At 35.7% G+C, this 11,545-nt stretch overlaps 1 long non-coding RNA gene across 1 annotated transcript; it reads right to left on the reverse strand.

Moving 5' to 3' along the window:
- On the reverse strand, positions 1-810 carry LOC131438650 (uncharacterized). The gene is made up of 2 exons (XR_009230962.1): positions 330-810; positions 1-250 (listed from the first exon to the last, which is right to left on the reverse strand). It is a non-coding gene; the product is annotated as an uncharacterized LOC131438650 (long non-coding RNA).
- Between the last annotated feature and the right edge of the window lie 10,735 nt (positions 811-11,545).

The raw sequence follows: 11,545 nt of genomic DNA on the forward strand, positions 1-11,545 counted from the left end.
TTTAATATTCTATTGTTTTTTTTATTACAAAATATAGTGCCTAAGATTAAAATTGTGCGGTCTTTTTATATACAAGCTGTGTCGTCCATTTTGTTTATTTTTGTGTAACTTGTTTCCGCCGCAAACGATTCGCTCAGTGACCACAGGTGGGAAGAAAAGTCCGCCCTAAAAATAGTGAAGTGAAGGTTCTCCAGGAGACCAACAAGGTAAACGACCCTGAACTGGTGGTCCGGTGCTGAAAAGCAGCCACCTGTAGTGTGATAAAAAACTAAACGTAACAACATTTACAGACTTTTGAAGCCCTGCCTGCAGATATTTGAAATTTTTACCTGGCATATCTGCTGCGCACTCTGCATGGATGCAAAGATGTCAAATTGTTTAATTCTCGGTTGATTTTTCATTAGGGCGTATAAGCAAGTGACAGTTTCTCTTTAACCACTCTCTATTTCGATTATTGTGATGTAATTAAAAAGAATTTCTTTGATATCACTGTCGTGATTTTTCGTTTTTGTAGCAACCGAATTACGTTCGTCCATGACGGCTGATTGCTGCTTCACGCGTTTGAACGTTTTGCCACCCGGTGTAGACTCGTCAACAATCAAACCAGTGATGCCACTTTTTCCTGAGGTCAAATCCGTAGATTAGACTCCAAGTCTAATTATACTCGTACATGCTCCTTTGAGACGAGTTTGCCGTGAACTTATATGGGGAAAACTCACTAAATGTATCTAAAAAATGTTTAGAATGAAAATTAGTACGTATCAAATACAAGTAAATCAATAAATAAATAAAAAACTACGTAAAATCATCAACTTGGAATGCCAAGCGATAAAGACAGGCTTCCTTAAAACGAGTACTCAGTGCCGGTAGATGTTTGATAGTTTTTATAATTGGACATACAAGAAAAATCTGGATAAATGATGCGATAATACTCAAGCATTTTCCGTATTTTGCTTGGAAAAAATGCATTATTTTAAAATAATGAAAAATCCGTAGATTTTTAAAGGTCCATCCGTAGATCCGTAGAAAAGATAAAAATCCGTAGATCTACGGATAAATCCGTAGGGTTGGCATCGCTGAATCAAACTGTTCCCCTTGTGCCGGCCTGCAGCTAGCGAGAGAAGATGGGAGAGACTACTGCTGGTTTGCCGGAATGTGTCCGTATGTTTCGCCATCTGCTACCTGATTGAGCCCGTGGATGTAGGGATGTCGTAATATCGATCGATTAATCGAGTAATCGATTAATAACTCAGATAATCGAGTAATATTTAATCGAATAGCTTAAAACTAATATTCGATTATTGAGCTAATCGAATAATTAAAAAAATCCCATAGTAATAATCGAGTATAGGGATGTCGTAATATCGATCGATTAATCGAGTAATCGATTAATAACTCAGATAATCGAGTAATATTTAATCGAATAGCTTAAAACTAATATTCGATTATTGCGCTAATCGAATAATTTAAAAAATCCCATAGTAATAATCGAGTAATCGATTAATAACCCAGATAATCGAACAAATTTCAATCGATTAGTTTCAAAATTATACTCGATTATTGAATAATCGAGTAATTCGAAATTTCCGACATCCCTACGTGGATGATGAAACTGGTTCTTTTATAATGGCGTGCTGCCAGAGACAGAGCAAGAGAGTGAGACTGCTGCTTGCTGCTAACCGTCTGTTACTTTTTTTTGCGGAAGAGAAGTGTTCGCCACGGCGTCCGAATTGTGAATAAAATCATGAACGATGAGACGGCTTCTTTTATACTGGCGTGCTGCCGGAGATAGAGCAAGAGAGAGGTAGAAAGAGAGACTGCTGCTTGCTGCTAACGATCTTCTACTGCTTTGGCAGAAAAGAACTTTTCGCAACGACGTTCGAATTGTGAAATGAGCCGATTAAGGCTTCCTTACTTTTTTATAAAGGGACTCGTTTTTCTTTTAATATATGAAATAATGAACTCACTTATTTATAATATTTTGTATTGTAACTGCATACTTTACATTTTCATTTGGTTCCACATATCTCTCCTACAATCACTATTCTGTTTAAAAGTCGAAAGTTTCGGGTATCATTTCATGCAAAGAGTTAAGTGATAAACGTGGAAACCGCTTGGTGATTAATAGAAGAAAAAGTAAACAAAGAGAAACTGTCACTTGCTTATACGCCCTAATGAAAAATCAACCGAGAATTGTCGGCTTCCAGTTGATTGATCTGCTGCGTCAAACAGCCCGGTGGCAATAATAAGGCGCTCTAGCCAGTGCTATCGTAACCAACATCTCGGTCCATCGGGGCCTTCAAAGCTAGCAAGTCAGTGAGAGCAAAGTAAACAAATACAACATCATCGATTGTGAAAGTCAGTATTGCAATTTGGCACCGCACGTTCCATAACGATATCACATTCATAATCAAACATATAAAAATCAACTTTGTTTCAACAAATCACAGATATTTAGCATGAAAATTTTTTTATTTATGTTTACATACTTCTTCGTTGTTTTCGTCTTTGCGGAAAAGGTAATGGTCACAAAAACATGGCGGCCCAGCAGGGACTTGGCGTCAAACTTAAAATGCTTTGACATTATCAGGCCAACATGGCTTGTGATTCTATTGTACTTTGCTAATATTTGAAGTTCGGATTAATAGAAGTTGGGTCAAGAAGTGAGATACGACATTGTGAGTTGGTTGTTCATACTGACTGAGGCATTTATTTTATATACATCTTATCTTCTAGTTTACATAATAAATTAATAAATTACTAAATGATGAGATATGTATATGATCAATCTACGTTTAATATATCAGTATATTTATGATGTTATGCTGATGCGTCATTCACATATATTTTTCACATATTTTCGTGCCGTACTTGTCACGTTGCTTAATTTGTAGTAAATATCTATTAGAACATATACACCATATGAAATTTTGGATCTCACAGTGTGCTTATTTGCATACATTTTAAACTATTTTGTCTTGAATATGATCACATAAAGAAGGCAAAAATGTACTTGTTGTAATTATGTTATCGGTGACATGAGTTTTTTCCTAATCCTATTATTTTAATCAAGAGGAAAGTTCAAGATGATTCTCAGTTGGAATTTAGTATCGTCACGCGTCATGCATGTGCGTAACATTTGATGATTGATGTTCAAGAGAATTAATCATTTTCGTCTTATCATTGATCCAAAAATGTCCGTTCGATTTTTCTTCTCTTGAACGTTACATAGATTAAAAAAAAAGAAGGTGCAATTTAGATGTTCAGTTCAGCTTCCGTATTAGTTTTTTTTTACGTGACAGATATATGTAGATTTGAGGTGGACAGCTTCAGAATATTCTTCAGTCTATCGAATATAAGTGAATCGATGGTTTTATAAATATTTGAAAAACAATTGTCTTACGAGAGCTCATTTCATTGGTGATGTTTTGCTTTTTTGAATGAACTAATGATGCTGATTGAACAAAAGAACTGGAATACCATCCTAAAATATACTAATAATTGACAATGATGATAAGTATTTATACACTGTAAATGATTTATACAGAGCTTAGTGAACTTTTGTATAACTCAGTCGCTTGAGCTTGACCGAAAGCAGACCCTGTCAGCTTAGAGAGAAATCAGTCTTCAGTTCAGCTACGCCATCGCACGGCATCACATTGAACATATCATGTCAATTGTATGAGTGCGCAGTGCTGCTATTTTGGTGCGTACGAATTTGATATTTCTCTCCCCTACTTCTATGTACCAGCTTGAGGGCGCCATGCTCTCAGAAAAAATATGCTGCTTGCGATGCGTTCGTGAAATGTGAGAGCTGGATACCTTGATAATATAATGTCTTTGCCAAAAGCCGAAGGTATCTGTTAACTGCATTATACTAAGAAGTATACATTTTTTCGTGCCAGTAGGAATGATGTGAACTAAAATCTTAAGATTGTTATTTTATCCTATAATCTATTCTAATTGAATTGTTTGGCATTGCCATTCTTATGTATGCTTGACATTTCGATCGAAGGAAAAAAGGTTTGTCAACAGGTCCAATCATTTCGACAAATATAACATTTCGCATTTCGACAAATATAACAATTGAATATCTCGTTTATCTTTATTCACTCATTTAACTGTATTTACAAAATTGTATATTGTTTTTGCTTGTTTCTTAATTAAGATAAACCGAAAATATTCTTCCTTTTTAGTATTGGGGTAAGTAGGGTAACAGAGTAATTTTGGCCACTTCATATATTTTGGCTAGCCTAACAAACTTTATGGATTTAGCCGATGTTAAGTAACTTATGATGCATCAATTTGAAGCTAAACACATTAAATTACTTATTGCGGAAAGGTTTTTCAAAGATATTACAACATTTGGTAGATATTTTTACAAAGTGGGCCAAAATAAAATTAATCCTAAAGTGGGCCAAAATACCTCTGTTTCCCTAGTATATAAATATATGCATTTTTTGAATTGTATATATTTTGTCTTGTATTCTTCAGTGCTGTGCATCACAAGTGAACAATAACTTGTTAATTTTTGTGATTGCAGAACCGAGGTTTAGACGGTTAATGTCAATGCTTTGATTATTTCAGTTCGTAAGTTTTTAATTATTATCATGGCAGGAAGTGCTTTAACTTTTCCGATTTAGGGTTTCGACTACAGTTGCTATGAAGCACCGGAAATATCTTCTCATGAGATCAACAATATGGAAAGTTCAAACTCTATCACCTTCAAAATCGACTCGAATGTATGTAAACAAAAGCTTCTAGAGAAATTCCTGGGTTCACCTCGTTCCAGAACTGTAGATAGGGTCTCTTGCTATTAAATGAATTTGGAACACTTCTTACATGTTTTATACATGTGTGAAACAGGCATTGTATTTCCATGTCAATTGGAACACATATGAATTTAATCGGAGTTAAACAAAAATAAACTTGTGATGCGTAGGGACGCATAAAATAAAAACTAATTTTGACTTTTTTCTAATCTTAATTTTGACTTTTTTCTAATCTTTTCAGTCATTCGCTCTCTGCTTGTCAAAACTCAAAAAGCAACACCATACAACAGCGAGAGCTTCGTTCAATGAGCTAAAACTAAGATCAATCTAAAGTTGAGTCCATATAATTCAGCCATCGAGTAAATATAACTTACTATTGAAATATAACTCACCTTTCAGTATATTTTCGCAAGTGTCTAATGGAAAATACTTAAAGCTATTGAAACTAAAATTAGGTTCCTGAATAGAACCTCGAAATTAGGTGGAAAGTACTGAAAACTAGATATTTTTGCGGTTCCGGCGCATAGCAAAACAAAAATTAAGCCTGATGTGATAGTATAGACAAAAAATACACAGGGGTCTCTTTATACGCGGTTTTTTAACGCGGCTTTTTCACGCGGATTTCCGAAGTTACAGTTGAAATATTTTCAGCATGGCTAAGTTGAAAAGGAGAACAATGAAAGAAGATTAAAAAGCCAGTTGTCAGATTTTGTCTTAGGGAAGACCAAAAACACATGCATACACTGCGCATATTTATATTTCCTTATGATGAATACTATTAAAATTAGCTCAAAGGAAACCTTATGTGCTTCAGTTTAAAACTAAAAACTCTTGAAGAATTACAGCATTACAGCAAGTTTATTTGAGCAGGGAATTAATCACAGTGGACTTTGCGTTGTTTTCCATGGGGGTCCTAGAAATAAGTTACTTAAAGTTTTAGTACATGTTTCATCATTTGATTTTATAATTTTTCAAACAGAACTGCTACTTCAACGATGATGAACGGAAAATCAAATGCAGAATTTTGACGAAACCACCATTTAAAAATTCCATTTGGCTTTTCATATAAGCTGATTCGGCAATCAATTGGGCGGTTAATCTGATTCTCGTGTTCATATATGTTAAAAATGTTCAGCTATTCATAAATTATAATGTATAATAGAGAAGTACAATAATATAATATAACGAGCATAGCGAATGAATGCTTGAGGAAGCAAATAATAGTTTTTCTGGGAATCACGCACGAAGGTTACCTACGACGGTGACGACCAGATCGATAACTTGCTGACCGATCTCACAGAAGTGAATACCTTGTGGAGAGAACACTTTGAGTCAGAGTTGCCATTTTAAAATCTGTGTTCTGTGACAAAGAATCTGTGTGCCAAAATAGGCAAACAAATCTGTGGGTTCACAGAAAAATCTGTGAATATGGGAACTCTGTTTTGAGAATGCGACAACATACACACACATACACACACATACACACACATACACACACATACACACACAACCAATTATATTGCGTTAGCGGTTTGGGTTACATCTTTATGTTGACAAATGCTGTGGCTTATAAACCATGGTAAGTTTTATCCTGTACGCATACCTTACTAACCAAATGACTAACTACTAATGACTACAGACTTACAATGAGATAGCGCCACGTCAAATGGGACTAACTACAAATGAGAGCTCTCTTTGTTTACTTTCTCTTTTGATTATAACGGAGCCATTACTGCAATTTATCTAAAGTTTTCAATATAAATCGAAAATTTGTGATTTTCATTTAAAAGTTTTGCGAAGAGTACGGCGCAAAATATTAAATCAATCCGAGAAAGAAAAAGTAAATGAGAATAAAGAAAAAATAAACGAGGAATTGTCATTTGCAGTTCGGCCCTTTTGTCGTGGGACTATCGAATGATATTCTTATGACAGAATGATGGTTAAAGAGGTACACTAAGGTCTCTTTTTACACTAAGGTCTCTTTTTACACGGGGGTTACGTACCGTGTTAAAAAAATCCGTGTAAAAGAAAACCGTGTTAATTGCGGAAACCGTGCAAAAAAAAGCCGCGTGGAAAATTTGACGTAATAATTTCGAAAACCTCAGATTTGATTATTTGTTTGTTTTGTTTTGGATGAAATATAACTTTTGATTATTTGAAGGAGAAAAAAGATTATTTTTTAACCCCCAAATTTATGCAAGGTGCACATAACTGTGAAAATGTAACTGTTATTTCCCAATAAAAACGGAAATCTAAAAACCCTTCTTAATCCACCTAGTGGTGTGATAGTGCCTTACTCCTCTTTCATAACAGTGTCATGAAAATATATTTCATACTTTTATTATATAATTTCGGATACTAATTTTGACACCAATTGATTCAGATTGCTTCAAGTAGTTCACAAAAGCATGCTTCAGTGTTTATGTCACACAGTCAGCATCATTTTTCCAAACTAGTGCTTGACATTTGCGTTGCCAATTTGTATAAGAAGAGTGATGCTAATATAAAAAACCTGTTTTAATCCACCTAGTGGTGTAATAATGCCTTTCTCATGTATAATATTGTGGTATTCTATTCAAAAAATTTTTCTTCCATTTATGAAAGAAACCAAGAGATTGATTGTACATTAACTAGTATAACATACAGAATAAAACAGTGCTTTGATTGCGTAAATCATTCTTAAGAAAACGAAGTGGGTTCACTATTATATGCACTTCCGGCACCGGAACCCGAGAACCGGTATAATCAAAGTCGATTCGTACGGCCACCAACTAACATGACATACAAACTCTACTAGTACGCACTCTAAATTACGATTTAAATGTTTGTTGTATCCGAAAATATGCAGTAATTTTTGATAGGACCATAAGACCTTGCAATTGATCCTAAGATTGGGAATAACGGTTTAGAGTCCAGTTTATAACATTTTTTACGGTTTTTGTTCCGCCAGTTTAAGTGACGGTGTACAATATTGAACACACTTTACCCAATAAGTGTGGAACCGGAAGTCGGATCAAGATAAAATTAAGGAATTCCGTATGGGACCGGGAGACCTTTCATTTGAATCTAAGTTTGTGGAAATCGGTCAAACCATCGTTGAGAAAAGTGAGTGAGATCTATTTTGGTATATATGACCACTATTTCCGGTACTTCCGGAACCGGATGCCGGGAACCAGGATAGCCGGAACCGGTTTGTTTAGTTGCCTACTGATAATGACTATCGATTTGTGTAGTTTTGAGACCAGTTTAGAAATTTTTTTACGTTTTTTGTTTCGCCGGTTTAAATGACGGCGTACAATATTGAACACACTTTACCCTATAACTCCGGAATCGGAAGTCGGATACGGATGAAATTCAGGAATTCCATATGGGACCAAAAGACCTTTCCTTTGAATCTAAGTTTGTGGAAATCGGTCAAACCATCGCTGAGAAAAGTGAGTGAGATCCATTTTGGTATATATGACCACTATTTCCGGTACTTCCGGAACCGGATGCCGGGAACCAGGATAGCCGGAACCGATTTGTTTAGTTGCCTACTGATAATGACTATCGATTTGTGTAGTTTTGAGACCAGTTTAGAAAATTTTTTCCGTTTTTTGTTTCGCCGGTTTAAGTGACGGTGTACAATAATGAACACACTTTACCCTATAACTCCGGAACCGGAAGTCGAATCCGGATAAAATTCAGGAATTCCATATGGGACCAAAAGACCTTTCATTTGAATCTAAGTTTGTGGAAATCGGTCAAACCATCGCTGAGAAAAGTGAGTAAGACCTTTTTTGGTATATATGACCACTATTTCCGGTACTTCCGGAACCGGATGCCGGGAACCAGGATAGCCGGAACCGGTTTGTTTAGTTGCCTACTGATAATGACTATCGATTTGTGTAGTTTTGAGACCAGTTTAGAAAATTTTTTACGTTTTTTGTTTCGCCGGTTTAAATGACGGCGTACAATATTGAACACACTTTACCCTATAACTCCGGAACCGGAAGTCGGATCCGGATAAAATTCAGGAATTCCGTATGGGACCACAAGACCTTTCATTTGAATCTAAGTTTGTCAAAATCGGTTCAGCCATCTCCGAGAAAACCTAGTGAGATTATTTGACACATACACACATACATACACACAGACATTGCTCAGCTCGGTGAACTGAGTCGAATGGTATATGACACTTGGCCCTCCGGGCCAATTTTCACTAGTCGGTTTTTCAAGTGATTGCATAACCTTTCTATATGAGAAAGGCAAAAACTCTTCTTAGTCCACATAGTTCATATATCTTGAAAAATGCCAAAAGTCTTAAAATTTCATGAAACGTCGAGATTTAGTGTCATCTCGAAAATTTTTTTTTGAAAACTTTTTGGGACTTATAATTTTTCTAATATCAAAATTTTCTAAGTCCCAGAAAGTCTATTTTTTCAACAAAAAAAAATATTCTGGGATAACACTAAATCTCGACGTTTTATGTAATTTTAAGATTTTTGGCATCAAAAAAAATTTTCAAACCTTAACGGCCGGCAGCATCTCTTACGCATGTCCGATTAAGCTCAAATTTTGCATGAGGACATTTTTCGACTTTTGAGCACTAGCGCTTTACGAAATTAGAGGTGATCCCAAAGTTTTGGCACCCTTATATGTATAAGAGCGGTAAAAAACAACGTGTTTTGTCGGTTACATCATATCTCTGGAACAAAAAGTCACAGCCATTTGATCTTTGAACTTGATCAAAGGCCCAACAGTAGCTTTCAAACGAGCATAAGTTTGTTAAAATCGTTTAAGCCATCACTGAGAAAATTGAGCGCGTATAAATATCATCTAAAAGTGCACACACACATACATACATACACACACATACACACACAGACATTTTCCGATCTCGTCGAACTGTGTCGAATGGTATATAACACTATGGGTCTCCGATGCTCCGTTCGAAAGTCAGGTTTTCCAGCAATTCTTATACCTTTCTATAGAGAAAGGCAAAAACAGCCTGAGGTTACGAGAAGGGTCCAGTCATGCTTTACAAAACACATTGGATGACAAATTCAAATTAGAACACTTAGGAAACGCGTTGTACGATAAGTTAATTATTCTAAATGGCTCATGCCTTCTGTATATTGCATTCAGTTTTCAAAAGAACGATAATACGTACAATTAGAACCCATAAACACATTCACTACAAAAAAAAGCTTGAGAATAAGTTCTTTTCATTTCCGAAGGTGCGTTGTGTAGTAAACAGTAACGATCTTAACAGTAATTCTCAACTAAACTGAGTGGAAAGACATGGGTGTTGGGTGAAGATCTATGCACGCAGAGACAGAATCAAAGGGGAAGAATTTATTGAGATGAATATGGATCAAATTAGAAAATGTATTACTATGTGTCATGCTGAAGAAACTCATTTCATCGGCATAAATCATAATGCTACAAGAAATATAGAATTTAAATGGGTAAAAAATACTGTACTGTTTGATATGACGAAGAGTTGACGAGATTAGTAATTCCGACTAGTTCTTCAACGCTACGATATTCTCGATGATATCAATGACGATGCTGACATCATACACCACAACTGAGTGAAAGAGACGTTGTCGTGTAATTCACAACAGGGATTCAAGATCTAAAGATTGATTAATCATTTTATGGAACGACAGTCAACGATCCCGTGAATTGTTGTATGAATGATTTTAGTTAACTTTCAAAATATTAAATTAGCTCTCATAATCGTATTCTTACAGACAGCCTGTTTCCTTTTTAAATTTTTTTTCAAATCACAAATGAAAGTGTTTTTAAAACTCTCATCAGAAACCGTGTTGATTGCGAAAACCGTGTAAATAAAAAACGTGTTAATTCCGGAATCCGTGTAAAAAAGCCGTGTATAAAAGAAAACCGTGCGAAAAAAAAACGCGTGAAAAGAGATCTTAGTGTAGTATGTTGCTTACTCCCTCAAATCTCAACGACACTCTGATGGGGAAATATTTCCAAGCAGCAGAAAAATGACATTGCTAATCAGAACAGAATTGACAGAGCTATAAATATTTGAAACCTGTCTATGCAGTTTCATGCTTGAGTTTTCGGAAGGCATTTCTATAATTTTAAGAAATTGTGACTATGCAGTAATATTGTGTATGGATAAGTTTCTATCGTACACTTGTTTTATTTTGTTGAAATGAAAATAGATACATTTGCTTTAAAAATGTATAGTACAATGCACGACTCAAAATGACACCGATGCCGCACCTCAAACATCAGGAAAATTGAAAGCTCAAAAGTGTTGACTTTTGGTGGCTCTTGAATATTGTTCAGGATGCCGCAGGCTAATGGCACGGCACTGAACGTGATAAGTCATAAATCATTCAGGAAGTTCGTTACGGAAAATCCAGCATACTTTAGAGGACTTTTTTGCAAGCATTCTATGCGTGACAGCCGCTAACGCACCGCACAGACGTAACAACCGCGTGCCACTTGCTTTCTAAAGTGTTTGTTGTTCCTATTCATAAGCGTGACAGCGAATTTGTAGACTATTTTACGAATTCCAACCGGAGGTAGAAATACAGTATCTTTGTATTCTCGTCTGTTGTTTGTTTAGTGGATTCGGGCCCATCAATCTCGATCATCGAGCTAACAGAAGCTGGGTTTTCGAAACTGTGGTTGCTTGTATTCGGTGGAGCCATGTAGTACGCTGTAGTAATAAAAGTAAACACTTGCCCCATTCTTGACGGTGATAGTAATTTTCAACAAAATTCATGACATGACACTCGAAATCGCAAAAC

The sequence above is a fragment of the Malaya genurostris genome, chromosome 3 (assembly GCF_030247185.1).
Source record: "Malaya genurostris strain Urasoe2022 chromosome 3, Malgen_1.1, whole genome shotgun sequence".
Classification (NCBI taxonomy): domain Eukaryota; kingdom Metazoa; phylum Arthropoda; class Insecta; order Diptera; family Culicidae; genus Malaya; species Malaya genurostris.